Source organism: Pseudophryne corroboree, chromosome 1, assembly GCF_028390025.1.
Source record: "Pseudophryne corroboree isolate aPseCor3 chromosome 1, aPseCor3.hap2, whole genome shotgun sequence".
NCBI lineage: Eukaryota > Metazoa > Chordata > Amphibia > Anura > Myobatrachidae > Pseudophryne > Pseudophryne corroboree.
The window spans coordinates 998,005,195-998,023,870 of NC_086444.1; positions in this window are offsets into that span (position 1 = coordinate 998,005,195).

Genomic DNA, 18,676 nt, shown 5'->3' on the forward strand with positions numbered 1-18,676 from the left:
GATGCTGTTTTGAAGGCAAAGGGTGGTCACACCAAATACTGATTTGATTTAGATTTCTGTTCATTCACTTTGCAGTTTGTTAATTGCTAAAAATAAACTAGCTCTCATGAGCAGGGTTCTCTTCCCTCTTGTGCTTTTACGTCTCTTACTTAACCTGTCATCTTTTCAATACTCCCTTTGATGGCACCAAATCCTTATGTTTTCTGTCACTCTGATACTTATTTCAGTGCTGTTTACTGACACAGCTATGTTTATATACCCTGTACTTGTCCTATATTGTATTGAACGGTAAGTCACTGTCTTCATGTTTTATTTATTTGTTAACTCTGTAATTGGGCGCTGCGGACCCCATGTGGCGCCATATAAATAAAGGATGATAGTAATAATAACTATTAACACTTTTATCTTTGAAAGCACTCTTATACCCCTTTTACTCCGTCAGCATATAGCACGGGTTACTACACATGAACGTGCATAATCCGTGTTGCTGCTCGGTGTAAACGGGCAGAGTTGGAATAAACCGGGTCGAGTGACCCGGTATTACAACTCGGGTAGTTTGCGGGGTTGAACACGTGTTCAACCCGGCAAACTGTTCAGTGTAAACGGGAGCCGGATCGCGCAACCCGGCTTCCCGTTCACACTCTATGTGCGGGCGCGCCGGGCTAGCGCTTGGAGATCAGGTGATCTCCAGGCGCTGCCCCCGTCGTGTCACCAGCAACGTCACCAACCCGGCAATATGCCGGGCTGGTGACACCAGTCTAAAAGGGGGCTGATGCGGGTCACAGCCGGGTAGCAGCCGTGTCAGTGCTCCCGGCTGCGACCCGCTATATTGGTGTAAAAGCGGTATAACATGCAGCATTTTATCCACACCTGCCTAAAACTTTTGCACAGTACTGTATATACACACATACTGTACATCTACCTATATATACACATATCTAATTATCTATATTTAAATAACTTTAATGAGTTTCAGTAGTAGTGACAGAAAAGGAAAACGGCCACAGTTAGTACAACTTTATCAGCAGGGGTGGGGAAGGGGAGAGGTTGGTTGGTAATTGTTTTATGAGTGAGTGTGTACACATGGCAGACACATCAGACAGGCACAAAAGTTGCATCGTGCCTTTTAAAACCCACACCCAATAACAGTACCTCTATGTATATGTATATTTATTTCTCCTGGCACACAGGCACCAGTACTGGACTGAAATGATAAAATGATGTAACAGATATTAGCTTGCTTGAGTCGTTTCAATATGGCGTTTATCCATATGACATATGCATCTGTTTTTCTATTTTGTCTACCTCAGATGCCCCTGTTTTATGGTATGTTTTGTTTCTTGACTGTCCAGGAAGAAACCAACACACATTACATACTATGTTCTGCCTGAAGCTTTGCATGTATTTCATATTTAATGCAACGTTACTGTAGTAGAGCCTCCCTGTAATCAATATTGGTTGTTTCGGCTCTATACCTTGCGACTCGTAAATTGTCATAGCAATGCAGACGTTTACTGGGAAAATAAGATTTTACTCACCGGTAAATCTTGAAACAAAAAATTGGTGAGAAAGATTTGTGGCGCTCCTCTAAACTATGTGTAATCATATAGATTCAGGTAAATTTTAAAATCAAGGAAACACTTCAACTGTATACATTCCTGGGAATCACTTGTATCTTCAGCATATCATAAGAAGATCCTTCTGTTTTCTTTAGAGTGGTCCTCCTCTTGATAGATTTTCCCCTCAAGGTGACCATGCAACAGAGGAAATGGGAACACAATAGTGCACAAACGTTTTTTTATTTTAACATGACAAGAACAACGGAATAAAATCTGGAATGATCCAATATAAAATCCAATAAAAATCCACACGTACAATAGACACACAATAGTGGGGGAGAATCCTAAATAACCAAAGGTGATGTAATTACCGGATGCTTCTGAGGACTCATAGATCCTCACAATCGCATAAGATGTAAAGAGTAGCTCCAGTTAGCCTCCCGGGTTGACAGCTTCCTGGATCCAGCAAACACCTTCACCCAATGTCGTCAGGATAGTCCCTCACACCGCACCAACGCGTTTCGGGTCTGTTCCGGACCCTTTTTCAAGGTAAGTGTGCCCTTCTCAAAAAGACCGGTCTTTTTATTTACCCATCTACCAATGGGGGAGTTCATTTGTTTCAATGACAGCACCTGAAAGAGTAATGGCCGCCCCCACGTTGTTAGTGACGGTTCCCATAGCAACCAGTCTCCGCGTCCAATCACATGAGACACCGCCAGGTTTCTTCTCCCTATGCGTCGTCTCGCGGGATTTCCTCCTCCTGTTCTTACACACTTCACGATCTTAGTCGCGCGGACACTTCCGCCCTACATCACTCAAAAGGTTCACGTCACTTCCGCCCTTCGTCTTGTTGCTCGTCACTTCCGGGCTCGTCACCTCGTTGCTAGGTGACAATGGCTTATGCTAATCATAGCGGATCATATCCCGTCCGTACACGAACTTCATTCAGCTACTGTAGTTGCTAAGCAACCACGTCCGTAATTCACATAATCAATTCATAATACAGGATGTTTCAAAGTCAGAAATAAGTCCATTTTCACTTGCTGGTATATGTTCATTATTCTTGTAGATGAAATCACTGTTAAAAGATAGATCTTTGCTTATACCAATCATGACACAAAATATATACTTATGGGAAATATATAGAATACCCAAACATTAAAATTGAATTAAAATAAACATGTACAAAACCACATGAAAATATTACAGATCATCTACAAATGAAGACAGAGTAGCATCTGTATATGAACCCCAATAGCTCCTATAAGAACCATTTGAGTTCAAATTCTGAATTTAATCCAGTAGGTATAAGTGTGTTATATTTATGGATAAACTCCATCTCCATCCTAGCTAAAACTTTAGATGTGTCCTTGTGCCTACGGCCACATTCTACTCTCTTTATACCCATAAATCTGACAATTTTTTTGGGGTCACAATTATGGTGTTTTTTGAAATGACTGGACAGTGCATGAGTGTCCAGCCCTCTTCTAATGTTTCTCAAATGTTCCCCCACTCGTACTTTTAATTGCCTCGATGTTCGGCCAATATAGAACAGGTTACAGGAACATTCAATAGCGTATACCACATTTTTTACATTACATGTAATAAAATCCCGTATTTCATGGGTTGTTCCATTTATATTGAGATTTTCCAACTTTCTTCCACTGTCCGTGGTGATTTCCCTGCAACCAATACAGGAACCACACCTGTGAAATCCCTTAGTGCTCCTAATACCTCCTTTTTTCTTTAAGGGAAGATCACTTCTTACTAGGGTATTCTTCAGATTGGGGGCTTTCTTATATATAAAGGTTGGGTATTCAGGCAATACCTCCTTCAGAATGGGGTCTTTTTTAAGGACTCCCCAGTGTTTTCTGAGAGACTTTTCTAGAATCTTATGCTGTACATTAAAGGCCGTAACAAATGCATATTCAAACTTATTCGTTGTTTCCACATTCCCTTTACTCTCCAAAAGTGTTTTCCTATCTAGATTGATCACCTTATTCTTGGCGGCCTGTAATGGGACCTCTTCATACCCACATCTTTGGAACCTGTTTTCTAACTGGTCCAATTGCTCCCTGCATATTTCTTCTTCAGAACAATTACGTTTTATTCGTTTGAACTGGCTGTTTGGAATAGAATCCAGCCAATTCCTATGATGGCAGCTAGTTCTATCAATGTAGGTCTGGGAGTCAGTGGGTTTGGTAAACGTCTTGGTGCATAAAGTCCCACCCTTTATATAGAGAGTAATATCAAGAAAGTTAATCTCAACATTACTCACATTGAAACTAAATTCAATATTACATGGGTTATCATTCAGGTAAGTGCAAAACCTATCTAGTTCCTCCTTTCCACCTTTCCACACAAAGATGACGTCGTCTATATAGCGTTTCCAGGACACCAGGTTCGCCCCATATGGGTTGGGTCCCCAGATAAAATCGGTTTCCCATTTTCCCATAAAGATGTTAGCGTAACTGGGGGCGAACCTGGTGCCCATCGCTGTCCCGACTTTCTGCAAAAAGAAGTCGCCATCAAACATAAAATAATTATTTTCCAGGATGAAGCGCACACTCTCTATAATGAAGTTTTGTGTGTTTTTGTCTAGGTCACTTCTACTGAGGGAATCTGTCGTAGCTCTTAGACCCATTTGGTGGTCTGTAATTGTATAAAGGGACTTGACATCCGCCGTTACCAAATACATATCATTCTCCCATAAAACTGTTGGGAGAAAATTTAGGAGGTCTTTGGTATCTTGTAGGTGCGACTGATTTTTCAGTACCAGAGGTTGCAGATAATAATCAACCATTTCAGATAGATTGGCTGTTACTGAGCCAATCCCTGAAACTATTGGCCTACCCGGTGGATGTTGCGCATCCTTATGAACCTTTGGCAAAAAATAAATAACAGGGACTATAGGATCTTCATTTATAATAAACGCCTGTTCCTTTTTGGTGAGTACATTTAAATCACCATAGGTCTTGACAAGTGTCTCTAATTTCGCCTGGATATTAACTGTTGGATCTGTCCTCAATTTCTTATATGTTTCTTTATCACTCAAATGTTTTTCAGCTTCAGTCACATACCAGCTCCTATCCATAACTACTACACCTCCACCCTTATCCGCAGGTTTGATAATCAGTTCCTGATTATCCTTGAGTGCTTTGAGGGCATTTCTTTCCTTCATTGTCATATTACATTTGACTCCTTGGTTATTAATATTTTTTAGATCATCCTGAACTAGGGTAGAAAAAGTTTCCAAAAAATTCCCTTTCACATATTGTGGAAAAAAGATGGATCGCGGTTTAAAGGGAGTGTTTGCTTCTATATTTGTGGCGCCAAAATCTTGTACACATTCCTTTGTCAAGAAAAATTTCTTAAGACATAATTTTCTTATGAATTTGTGTATATCCACAAAAGTTGTAAATTTATTAATGGAGGTAGTGGGGGCATATTTCATCCCTTTCTCCAGGACTTTAACTTCATGTTTAGACAGGATGTGTGAGCTGATATTGAAGATTTTGGTCTTCCCTCCTTCTAGATCTTTATTCATCTGATTTGAACTTTGTTCATTTTGTGTGGAATCATCCAAAATTATTTCCACTTCCCCCTGAGTGGTAATCTTAACTTTTTTCTTCTTTTTCTTATTTTGCTTCCTTTTTTTCTTTTTCCCCCCTCTCTTTCCTCTGGGTTTCCTCTTCTTATGGTTTATCTTAGGTTGTTCCTCCTCCTCCTCTTCTCTAAAAAAGGATCTTCTCTTGGATACCTTTCTAAAGGAGCAAATCTGTTTCTTTGTTCAAGTGGTTTATTTATCCGACGTTCAAACTCTCCCCTATGTTCATGATCCCGAGTTCTATTTTGGAGCAGGTTCCTAGGGGGATCATATTGATTCCACCTTCTTGGTACTCTCGGGTATTCCTCCTGTCTCCTAATTTCCAACGGTCTAAAATAGCCCCGATTTCTATCCTGCTGCGAATATTTTCTATGCGGTGATGTGTAGTTATCCTCTCTGTGATAATCATTTGATGGGTTAGGTCTCCTACTCTTATATACCTGCCTCCACCCTCTATCCCTTCCTGATTGTTTATCTACTCTGGTTGGGGAATGATGAGTCTGTATCTCAAATGACGTATCTGTATCTTCCTCCTCTAATTTGGCTTTCTCGTGTTTTTCTTTTTTATCCCTAATGTATTTTCTTATTTTCCTATCAACCAAAGCTTTTTCTGTCTTTTTTAGATTGATCTCTATTCTCTGTTCCAATTCCTTAAATTCTCTATTGTCTGCGAACGGAATAATGAGGTCTCTATAGATCTTAATTTCCTCATCCAATTTTTCCAACTCATTTTTCCTTTCTTTTATGATCAAATTCATGAGGGAAATAGAGCAATCATTTATAATCCCCTCCCACTCTTCTTTAAAAGCACTTGACGAATTGTCAAAGGATGCTCTTTTATTGATTTGTAGACCCCTTGGTATGATGTTATTAACCACATATTTTTCAAGGGTTACCATCTCCCACCAGGATTTATTCTCTCTGATGAGGGTATTCTCTAATTTACGCATAATTGATTCAAGACTTTCGTCAAGTAACTCAATATGTTCTCCTTCATCTTTAAACAAATTCTCTAGCATAGAACGTCTGTGATCCCTAAATTTAAACATACTAACTGCTGCACTTGTTCGATTAACCAGAGAATGAAAGAGATTAAAGCAAAACAAGTCTATACAGAAAAGACTGGTATCAAATAAGTGCGCAAAACTAAGGTGCAGCCTCAAATCAAAAACACACACAGTGGGGTCTCCTTCACCCCCACAACCAAAGCAATCATGAAACAAAAAATTGGTGAGAAAGATTTGTGGCGCTCCTCTAAACTATGTGTAATCATATAGATTCAGGTAAATTTTAAAATCAAGGAAACACTTCAACTGTATACATTCCTGGGAATCACTTGTATCTTCAGCATATCATAAGAAGATCCTTCTGTTTTCTTTAGAGTGGTCCTCCTCTTGATAGATTTTCCCCTCAAGGTGACCATGCAACAGAGGAAATGGGAACACAATAGTGCACAAACGTTTTTTTATTTTAACATGACAAGAACAACGGAATAAAATCTGGAATGATCCAATATAAAATCCAATAAAAATCCACACGTACAATAGACACACAATAGTGGGGGAGAATCCTAAATAACCAAAGGTGATGTAATTACCGGATGCTTCTGAGGACTCATAGATCCTCACAATCGCATAAGATGTAAAGAGTAGCTCCAGTTAGCCTCCCGGGTTGACAGCTTCCTGGATCCAGCAAACACCTTCACCCAATGTCGTCAGGATAGTCCCTCACACCGCACCAACGCGTTTTGGGTCTGTTCCGGACCCTTTTTCAAGGTAAGTGTGCCCTTCTCAAAAAGACCGGTCTTTTTATTTACCCATCTACCAATGGGGGAGTTCATTTGTTTCAATGACAGCACCTGAAAGAGTAATGGCCGCCCCCACGTTGTTAGTGACGGTTCCCATAGCAACCAGTCTCCGCGTCCAATCACATGAGACACCGCCAGGTTTCTTCTCCCTATGCGTCGTCTCGCGGGATTTCCTCCTCCTGTTCTTACACACTTCACGATCTTAGTCGCGCAGACACTTCCGCCCTACATCACTCAAAAGGTTCACGTCACTTCCGCCCTTCGTCTTGTTGCTCGTCACTTCCGGGCTCGTCACCTCGTTGCTAGGTGACAATGGCTTATGCTAATCATAGCGGATCATATCCCGTCCGTACACGAACTTCATTCAGCTACTGTAGTTGCTAAGCAACCACGTCCGTAATTCACATAATCAATTCATAATACAGGATGTTTCAAAGTCAGAAATAAGTCCATTTTCACTTGCTGGTATATGTTCATTATTCTTGTAGATGAAATCACTGTTAAAAGATAGATCTTTGCTTATACCAATCATGACACAAAATATATACTTATGGGAAATATATAGAATACCCAAACATTAAAATTTAATTAAAATAAACATGTACAAAACCACATGAAAATATTACAGATCATCTACAAATGAAGACAGAGTAGCATCTGTATATGAACCCCAATAGCTCCTATAAGAACCATTTGAGTTCAAATTCTGAATTTAATCCAGTAGGTATAAGTGTGTTATATTTATGGATAAACTCCATCTCCATCCTAGCTAAAACTTTAGATGTGTCCTTGTGCCTACGGCCACATTCTACTCTCTTTATACCCATAAATCTGACAATTTTTTTGGGGTCACAATTATGGTGTTTTTTTAAATGACTGGACAGTGCATGAGTGTCCAGCCCTCTTCTAATGTTTCTCAAATGTTCCCCCACTCGTACTTTTAATTGCCTCGATGTTCGGCCAATATAGAACAGGTTACAGGAACATTCAATAGCGTATACCACATTTTTTACATTACATGTAATAAAATCCCGTATTTCATGGGTTGTTCCATTTATATTGAGATTTTCCAACTTTCTTCCACTGTCCGTGGTGATTTCCCTGCAACCAATACAGGAACCACACCTGTGAAATCCCTTAGTGCTCCTAATACCTCCTTTTTTCTTTAAGGGAAGATCACTTCTTACTAGGGTATTCTTCAGATTGGGGGCTTTCTTATATATAAAGGTTGGGTATTCAGGCAATACCTCCTTCAGAATGGGGTCTTTTTTAAGGACTCCCCAGTGTTTTCTGAAAGACTTTTCTAGAATCTTATGCTGTACATTAAAGGCCGTAACAAATGCATATTCAAACTTATTCGTTGTTTCCACATTCCCTTTACTCTCCAAAAGTGTTTTCCTATCTAGATTGATCACCTTATTCTTGGCGGCCTGTAATGGGACCTCTTCATACCCACATCTTTGGAACCTGTTTTCTAACTGGTCCAATTGCTCCCTGCATATTTCTTCTTCAGAACAATTACGTTTTATTCGTTTGGACTGGCTGTTTGGAATAGAATCCAGCCAATTCCTATGATGGCAGCTAGTTCTATCAATGTAGGTCTGGGAGTCAGTGGGTTTGGTAAACGTCTTGGTGCATAAAGTCCCACCCTTTATATAGAGAGTAATATCAAGAAAGTTAATCTCAACATTACTCACATTGAAACTAAATTCAATATTACATGGGTTATCATTCAGGTAAGTGCAAAACCTATCTAGTTCCTCCTTTCCACCTTTCCACACAAAGATGACGTCGTCTATATAGCGTTTCCAGGACACCAGGTTCGCCCCATATGGGTTGGGTCCCCAGATAAAATCGGTTTCCCATTTTCCCATAAAGATGTTAGCGTAACTGGGGGCGAACCTGGTGCCCATCGCTGTCCCGACTTTCTGCAAAAAGAAGTCACCATCAAACATAAAATAATTATTTTCCAGGATGAAGCGCACACTCTCTATAATGAAGTTTTGTGTGTTTTTGTCTAGGTCACTTCTACTGAGGGAATCTGTCGTAGCTCTTAGACCCATTTGGTGGTCTATAATTGTATAAAGGGACTTGACATCCGCCGTTACCAAATACATATCATTCTCCCATAAAACTGTTGGGAGAAAATTTAGGAGGTCTTTGGTATCTTGTAGGTGCGACTGATTTTTCAGTACCAGAGGTTGCAGATAATAATCAACCATTTCAGATAGATTGGCTGTTACTGAGCCAATCCCTGAAACTATTGGCCTACCCGGTGGATGTTGCGCATCCTTATGAACCTTTGGCAAAAAATAAATAACAGGGACTATAGGATCTTCATTTATAATAAACGCCTGTTCCTTTTTGGTGAGTACATTTAAATCACCATAGGTCTTGACAAGTGTCTCTAATTTCGCCTGGATATTAACTGTTGGATCTGTCCTCAATTTCTTATATGTTTCTTTATCACTCAAATGTTTTTCAGCTTCAGTCACATACCAGCTCCTATCCATAACTACTACACCTCCACCCTTATCCGCAGGTTTGATAATCAGTTCCTGATTATCCTTGAGTGCTTTGAGGGCATTTCTTTCCTTCATTGTCATATTACATTTGACTCCTTGGTTATTAATATTTTTTAGATCATCCTGAACTAGGGTAGAAAAAGTTTCCAAAAAATTCCCTTTCACATATTGTGGAAAAAAGATGGATCGCGGTTTAAAGGGAGTGTTTGCTTCTATATTTGTGGCGCCAAAATCTTGTACACATTCCTTTGTCAAGAAAAATTTCTTAAGACATAATTTTCTTATGAATTTGTGTATATCCACAAAAGTTGTAAATTTATTAATGGAGGTAGTGGGGGCATATTTCATCCCTTTCTCCAGGACTTTAACTTCATGTTTAGACAGGATGTGTGAGCTGATATTGAAGATTTTGGTCTTCCCTCCTTCTAGATCTTTATTCATCTGATTTGAACTTTGTTCATTTTGTGTGGAATCATCCAAAATTATTTCCACTTCCCCCTGAGTGGTAATCTTAACTTTTTTCTTCTTTTTATTTTGCTTCCTTTTTTTCTTTTTCCCCCCTCTCTTTCCTCTGGGTTTCCTCTTCTTATGGTTTATCTTAGGTTGTTCCTCCTCCTCCTCTTCTCTAAAAAAGGATCTTCTCTTGAGAAGGGCACACTTACCTTGAAAAAGGGTCCGGAACAGACCCGAAACGCGTTGGTGCGGTGTGAGGGACTATCCTGACGACATTGGGTGAAGGTGTTTGCTGGATCCAGGAAGCTGTCAACCCGGGAGGCTAACTGGAGCTACTCTTTACATCTTATGCGATTGTGAGGATCTATGAGTCCTCAGAAGCATCCGGTAATTACATCACCTTTGGTTATTTAGGATTCTCCCCCACTATTGTGTGTCTATTGTACGTGTGGATTTTTATTGGATTTTATATTGGATCATTCCAGATTTTATTCCGTTGTTCTTGTCATGTTAAAATAAAAAAACGTTTGTGCACTATTGTGTTCCCATTTCCTCTGTTGCATGGTCACCTTGAGGGGAAAATCTATCACGAGGAGGACCACTCTAAAGAAAACAGAAGGATCTTCTTATGATATGCTGAAGATACAAGTGATTCCCAGGAATGTATACAGTTGAAGTGTTTCCTTGATTTTAAAATTTACCTGAATCTATATGATTACACATAGTTTAGAGGAGCGCCACAAATCTTTCTCACCAATTTTTTGTTTCATGATTGCTTTGGTTGTGGGGGTGAAGGAGACCCCACTGTGTGTGTTTTTGATTTGAGGCTGCACCTTAGTTTTGCGCACTTATTTGATACCAGTCTTTTCTGTATAGACTTGTTTTGCTTTAATCTCTTTCATTCTCTGGTTAATCGAACAAGTGCAGCAGTTAGTATGTTTAAATTTAGGGATCACAGACGTTCTATGCTAGAGAATTTGTTTAAAGATGAAGGAGAACATATTGAGTTACTTGACGAAAGTCTTGAATCAATTATGCGTAAATTAGAGAATACCCTCATCAGAGAGAATAAATCCTGGTGGGAGATGGTAACCCTTGAAAAATATGTGGTTAATAACATCATACCAAGGGGTCTACAAATCAATAAAAGAGCATCCTTTGACAATTCGTCAAGTGCTTTTAAAGAAGAGTGGGAGGGGATTATAAATGATTGCTCTATTTCCCTCATGAATTTGATCATAAAAGAAAGGAAAAATGAGTTGGAAAAATTGGATGAGGAAATTAAGATCTATAGAGACCTCATTATTCCGTTCGCAGACAATAGAGAATTTAAGGAATTGGAACAGAGAATAGAGATCAATCTAAAAAAGACAGAAAAAGCTTTGGTTGATAGGAAAATAAGAAAATACATTAGGGATAAAAAAGAAAAACACGAGAAAGCCAAATTAGAGGAGGAAGATACAGATACGTCATTTGAGATACAGACTCATCATTCCCCAACCAGAGTAGATAAACAATCAGGAAGGGATAGAGGGTGGAGGCAGGTATATAAGAGTAGGAGACCTAACCCATCAAATGATTATCACAGAGAGGATAACTACACATCACCGCATAGAAAATACTCGCAGCAGGATAGAAATCGGGGCTATTTTAGACCGTTGGAAATTAGGAGACAGGAGGAATACCCGAGAGTACCAAGAAGGTGGAATCAATATGATCCCCCTAGGAACCTGCTCCAAAATAGAACTCGGGATCATGAACATAGGGGAGAGTTTGAACGTCGGATAAATAAACCACTTGAACAAAGAAACAGATTTGCTCCTTTAGAAAGGTATCCAAGAGAAGATCCTTTTTTAGAGAAGAGGAGGAGGAGGAACAACCTAAGATAAACCATAAGAAGAGGAAACCCAGAGGAAAGAGAGGGGGGAAAAAGAAAAAAAGGAAGCAAAATAAGAAAAAGAAGAAAAAAGTTAAGATTACCACTCAGGGGGAAGTGGAAATAATTTTGGATGATTCCACACAAAATGAACAAAGTTCAAATCAGATGAATAAAGATCTAGAAGGAGGGAAGACCAAAATCTTCAATATCAGCTCACACATCCTGTCTAAACATGAAGTTAAAGTCCTGGAGAAAGGGATGAAATATGCCCCCACTACCTCCATTAATAAATTTACAACTTTTGTGGATATACACAAATTCATAAGAAAATTATGTCTTAAGAAATTTTTCTTGACAAAGGAATGTGTACAAGATTTTGGCGCCACAAATATAGAAGTAAACACTCCCTTTAAACCGCGATCCATCTTTTTTCCACAATATGTGAAAGGGAATTTTTTGGAAACTTTTTCTACCCTAGTTCAGGATGATCTAAAAAATATTAATAACCAAGGAGTCAAATGTAATATGACAATGAAGGAAAGAAATGCCCTCAAAGCACTCAAGGATAATCAGGAACTGATTATCAAACCTGCGGATAAGGGTGGAGGTGTAGTAGTTATGGATAGGAGCTGGTATGTGACTGAAGCTGAAAAACATTTGAGTGATAAAGAAACATATAAGAAATTGAGGACAGATCCAACAGTTAATATCCAGGCGAAATTAGAGACACTTGTCAAGACCTATGGTGATTTAAATGTACTCACCAAAAAGGAACAGGCGTTTATTATAAATGAAGATCCTATAGTCCCTGTTATTTATTTTTTGCCAAAGGTTCATAAGGATGCGCAACATCCACCGGGTAGGCCAATAGTTTCAGGGATTGGCTCAGTAACAGCCAATCTATCTGAAATGGTTGATTATTATCTGCAACCTCTGGTACTGAAAAATCAGTCGCACCTACAAGATACCAAAGACCTCCTAAATTTTCTCCCAACAGTTTTATGGGAGAATGATATGTATTTGGTAACGGCGGATGTCAAGTCCCTTTATACAATTATAGACCACCAAATGGGTCTAAGAGCTACGACAGATTCCCTCAGTAGAAGTGACCTAGACAAAAACACACAAAACTTCATTATAGAGAGTGTGCGCTTCATCCTGGAAAATAATTATTTTATGTTTGATGGCGACTTCTTTTTGCAGAAAGTCGGGACAGCGATGGGCACCAGGTTCGCCCCCAGTTACGCTAACATCTTTATGGGAAAATGGGAAACCGATTTTATCTGGGGACCCAACCCATATGGGGCGAACCTGGTGTCCTGGAAACGCTATATAGACGACGTCATCTTTGTGTGGAAAGGTGGAAAGGAGGAACTAGATAGGTTTTGCACTTACCTGAATGATAACCCATGTAATATTGAATTTAGTTTCAATGTGAGTAATGTTGAGATTAACTTTCTTGATATTACTCTCTATATAAAGGGTGGGACTTTATGCACCAAGACGTTTACCAAACCCACTGACTCCCAGACCTACATTGATAGAACTAGCTGCCATCATAGGAATTGGCTGGATTCTATTCCAAACAGCCAGTTCAAACGAATAAAACGTAATTGTTCTGAAGAAGAAATATGCAGGGAGCAATTGGACCAGTTAGAAAACAGGTTCCAAAGATGTGGGTATGAAGAGGTCCCATTACAGGCCGCCAAGAATAAGGTGATCAATCTAGATAGGAAAACACTTTTGGAGAGTAAAGGGAATGTGGAAACAACGAATAAGTTTGAATATGCATTTGTTACGGCCTTTAATGTACAGCATAAGATTCTAGAAAAGTCTTTCAGAAAGCACTGGGGAGTCCTTAAAAAAGACCCCATTCTGAAGGAGGTATTGCCTGAATACCCAACCTTTATATATAAGAAAGCCCCCAATCTGAAGAATACCCTAGTAAGAAGTGATCTTCCCTTAAAGAAAAAAGGAGGTATTAGGAGCACTAAGGGATTTCACAGGTGTGGTTCCTGTATTGGTTGCAGGGAAATCACCACGGACAGTGGAAGAAAGTTGGAAAATCTCAATATAAATGGAACAACCCATGAAATACGGGATTTTATTACATGTAATGTAAAAAATGTGGTATACGCTATTGAATGTTCCTGTAACCTCTTCTATATTGGCCGAACATCGAGGCAATTAAAAGTACGAGTGGGGGAACATTTGAGAAACATTAGAAGAGGGCTGGACACTCATGCACTGTCCAGTCATTTCAAAAAACACCATAATTGTGACCCCCAAAAAATTGTCAGATTTATGGGTATAAAGAGAGTAGAATGTGGCCGTAGGCACAAGGACACATCTAAAGTTTTAGCTAGGATGGAGATGGAGTTTATCCATAAATATAACACACTTATACCTACTAGATTAAATTCAGAATTTGAACTCAAATGGTTCTTATAGGAGCTATTGGGGTTCATATACAGATGCTACTCTGTCTTCATTTGTAGATGATCTGTAATATTTTCATGTGGTTTTGTACATGTTTATTTTAATTAAATTTTAATGTTTGGGTATTCTATATATTTCCCATAAGTATATATTTTGTGTCATGATTGGTATAAGCAAAGATCTATCTTTTAACAGTGATTTCATCTACAAGAATAATGAACATATACCAGCAAGTGAAAATGGACTTATTTCTGACTTTGAAACATCCTGTATTATGAATTGATTATGTGAATTACGGACGTGGTTGCTTAGCAACTACAGTAGCTGAATGAAGTTCGTGTACGGACGGGATATGATCCGCTATGATTAGCATAAGCCATTGTCACCTAGCAACGAGGTGACGAGCCCGGAAGTGACGAGCAACAAGACGAAGGGCGGAAGTGACGTGAACCTTTTGAGTGATGTAGGGCGGAAGTGTCCGCGCGACTAAGATCGTGAAGTGTGTAAGAACAGGAGGAGGAAATCCCGCGAGACGACGCATAGGGAGAAGAAACCTGGCGGTGTCTCATGTGATTGGACGCGGAGACTGGTTGCTATGGGAACCGTCACTAACAACGTGGGGGCGGCCATTACTCTTTCAGGTGCTGTCATTGAAACAAATGAACTCCCCCATTGGTAGATGGGTAAATAAAAAGACCGGTCTTTTTGAGAAGGGCACACTTACCTTGAAAAAGGGTCCGGAACAGACCCGAAACGCGTTGGTGCGGTGTGAGGGACTATCCTGACGACATTGGGTGAAGGTGTTTGCTGGATCCAGGAAGCTGTCAACCCGGGAGGCTAACTGGAGCTACTCTTTACATCTTATGCGATTGTGAGGATCTATGAGTCCTCAGAAGCATCCGGTAATTACATCACCTTTGGTTATTTAGGATTCTCCCCCACTATTGTGTGTCTATTGTACGTGTGGATTTTTATTGGATTTTATATTGGATCATTCCAGATTTTATTCCGTTGTTCTTGTCATGTTAAAATAAAAAAACGTTTGTGCACTATTGTGTTCCCATTTCCTCTGTTGCATGGTCACCTTGAGGGGAAAATCTATCAAGAGGAGGACCACTCTAAAGAAAACAGAAGGATCTTCTTATGATATGCTGAAGATACAAGTGATTCCCAGGAATGTATACAGTTGAAGTGTTTCCTTGATTTTAAAATTTACCTGAATCTATATGATTACACATAGTTTAGAGGAGCGCCACAAATCTTTCTCACCAATTTTTTGTTTCATGATTGCTTTGGTTGTGGGGGTGAAGGAGACCCAACTGTGTGTGTTTTTGATTTGAGGCTGCACCTTAGTTTTGCGCACTTATTTGATACCAGTCTTTTCTGTATAGATCACCGGTAAATCTATTTCTCGTAGTCCGTAGTGGATGCTGGGGACTCCGTAAGGACCATGGGGAATAGACGGGCTCCGAAGGAGACTGGGCACTCTAAAGAAAGATTTAGTACTACCTGGTGTGCACTGGCTCCTCCCTCTATGCCCCGTCTCCAGACCTCAGTTAAGGAAACTGTGCCCGGAAGAGCTGACATTACAAGGAAAGGATTTTGGAATCCAGGGGAAGACTCATACCAGCCACACCAATCACACCGTATAACTCGTGATAAACTTACCCAGTTAACAGTATGAACAACAAACAATCATCACTCAACTGATGCCACATAACATAACCCTTTAGTAAGCAATAACTATATACACGAATTGCAGAAAGTCCGCACTTGGGACGGGCGCCCAGCATCCACTACGGACTACGAGAAATAGATTTACCGGTGAGTAAAATCTTATTTTCTCTAACGTCCTAGTGGATGCTGGGGACTCCGTAAGGACCATGGGGATTATACCAAAGCTCCCAAACGGGCGGGAGAGTGCGGATGACTCTGCAGCACCGAATGGGCAAACTCAAGGTCCTCCTCAGCCAGGGTATCAAACTTGTAGAACTTTGCAAATGTGTTTGAACCCGACCAAGTAGCAGCTCGGCAAAGCTGTAATGCCGAGACCCCTCGGGCAGCCACCAAAGAAGAGCCCACCATTCTTGTGGAATGGGCTTTCACTGATTTTGGATGCGGCAATCCAGCCGCAGAATGAGCCTGCTGAATCGTGCCACAGATCCAGCGAGAAATAGTTTGCTTTGAAGCAGGAGCACCCAGCTTGTTGGATGCATACAGGACAAACAGCGAGTCAGTCTTCCTGACTCCAGCCGTTCTGGTCACATAAATCTTCAAAGCCCGGACTACGTCAAGCAACTTGGAATCCTCCAAGTCACAAGTAGCCGCAGGCACCACAATAGGTTGGTTCAAATGAAAGGATGACTCCACCTTTGGCAGAAATTGCGGACGAGTCCGCAATTCTGCCCTATCCATATGGAAAACCAGATAGGGGCTTTTACATGACAAAGCCGCCAATTCTGACACACGCCTAGCCGAAGCTAAGGCCAACAGCATGACCACTGTCCACGTGAGATACTTTAGCTCCACGGAATGTGTGAGCGGAACAGAAAATAGCGCTTAGTGGAGACAAAGCAGCCCAAGATATATTCTGGTGACTCCCAATCACCGGAAAAGATAATACACAACAACAGATGATAAATACACCTTTAGGCGCTACCACTTTCTCAAAAGTCACGTATTATTCTTAATAAATAGTCCCAAATTAGATCACTTGTTTCACTGACAATATTCCTCCTTGTGGCTGTTCTTTCCTCTTCAATTTTCTTATGTAGAGATATAGTTCATAAAATGGAAAAAATAACGTATATAGTGTAGTAGTTTTAAGTGAATTTATTCAGTAATAAAAGTGCATAAAAATATATTGTTATCCAATTAAAAGTGACAGCTTCACTCTCTAATAAAATTGGAACCGTACCGTGTCAAGCTCCCAGCATGGAGCAATGAAGAAAGTAAAATCGGAAGGTTCCGGAATTCCTCCCTCCTCCCTTCACGCAATCTGCTGACCACTGGACCTGGCAAGGTTCCCCTCTTGTTCTAAGTACAGGTAAAGGATCACTGGGTGCCGCCCACGGTCTTAAGTGGCTCACACCAGTGGGATTTCAGGAAACTCAACACCACGTTAAGATCCCAAGGTGCCACTGGTGGCACAAAAGGGGTCTGAATATGCAGCACTCCCTTAACAAACGTCTGAACCTCAGGCAGTGAAGCCAGTTCTTTTTGGAAGAAAATGGATAGGGCCGAAATCTGGACCTTTATGGACCCTAATTTTAGGCCCATAGTCACTCCTGACTGTAGGAAGTGCAGGAATCGACCCAGCTGGAATTCCTCTGTAGGGGCCTTCCTGGCCTCACACCAAGCAACATATTTTTGCCATATACGGTGATAATGCTTTGCTGTCACGTCCTTCCTAGCCTTTATCAGCGTAGGAATAACTTCATCCGGAATGCCTTTTTCCGCTAGGATCCGGCGTTCAACCGCCATGCCGTTAAACGCAGCCGCGGTAAGTCTTGGAACAGACAGGGCCCTTGTTGTAACAGGTCCTGTCTGAGAGGCAGAGGCCATGGGTCCTCTGTGAGCATTTCTTGCAATTCCGGGTACCAAGTCCTTCTTGGCCAATCCGGAACAATGAGTATTGTTCTCACTCCTCTTTTTCTTACAATTCTCAGCACCTTTGATATGAGAGGAAGAGGAGGAAACACATAGACCGACTGGAACACCCACGGTGTTACTAGTGCGTCCACAGCTATCGCCTGAGGGTCCCTTGACCTGGCGCAATACCTTTTTAGCTTTTTGTTGAGACGGGACGCCATCATGTCCACCAGTGGCAGTTCCCATCGATTTGCAATCTGCGTGAAGACTTCTTGATGAAGTCCCCACTCTCCCGGGTGGAGGTGGTGCCTGCTGAGGAAGTCTGCTTCCCAGTTGTCCACTCCCGGAATGAACACTGCTGACAGTGCTAGTACGTGATTCTCCGCCCAACGAAGAATCCTGGTGGCTTCTGCCATTGCCACCCTGCTTCTTGTGCCGCCCTGGCGGTTTACATGGGCCACTGCAGTGATGTTGTCTGACTGAATCAGCACTGGTTGGTTTCGAAGCAGAGGCTCCGCTTGACTCAGGGCGTTGTATATGGCCCTTAGTTCCAGGATATTGATGTGCAGACAAGTCTCCTGACTTGACCACAGCCCCTGGAAGTTTCTTCCTTGAGTGACTGCCCCCCACCCTCGGAGGCTTGCATCCGTTGCCACCAGGACCCAGTCCTGTATGCCGAACCTGCGGCCCTCGAGGAGGTGAGCACTTTGCAGCCACCACAGAAGAGACACCCTGGGGGACAGGGTGATCAGCCGGTGCATCTGAAGATGCGATCCGGACCACTTGTCCAACAGATCCCACTGAAAGATCCTCGCA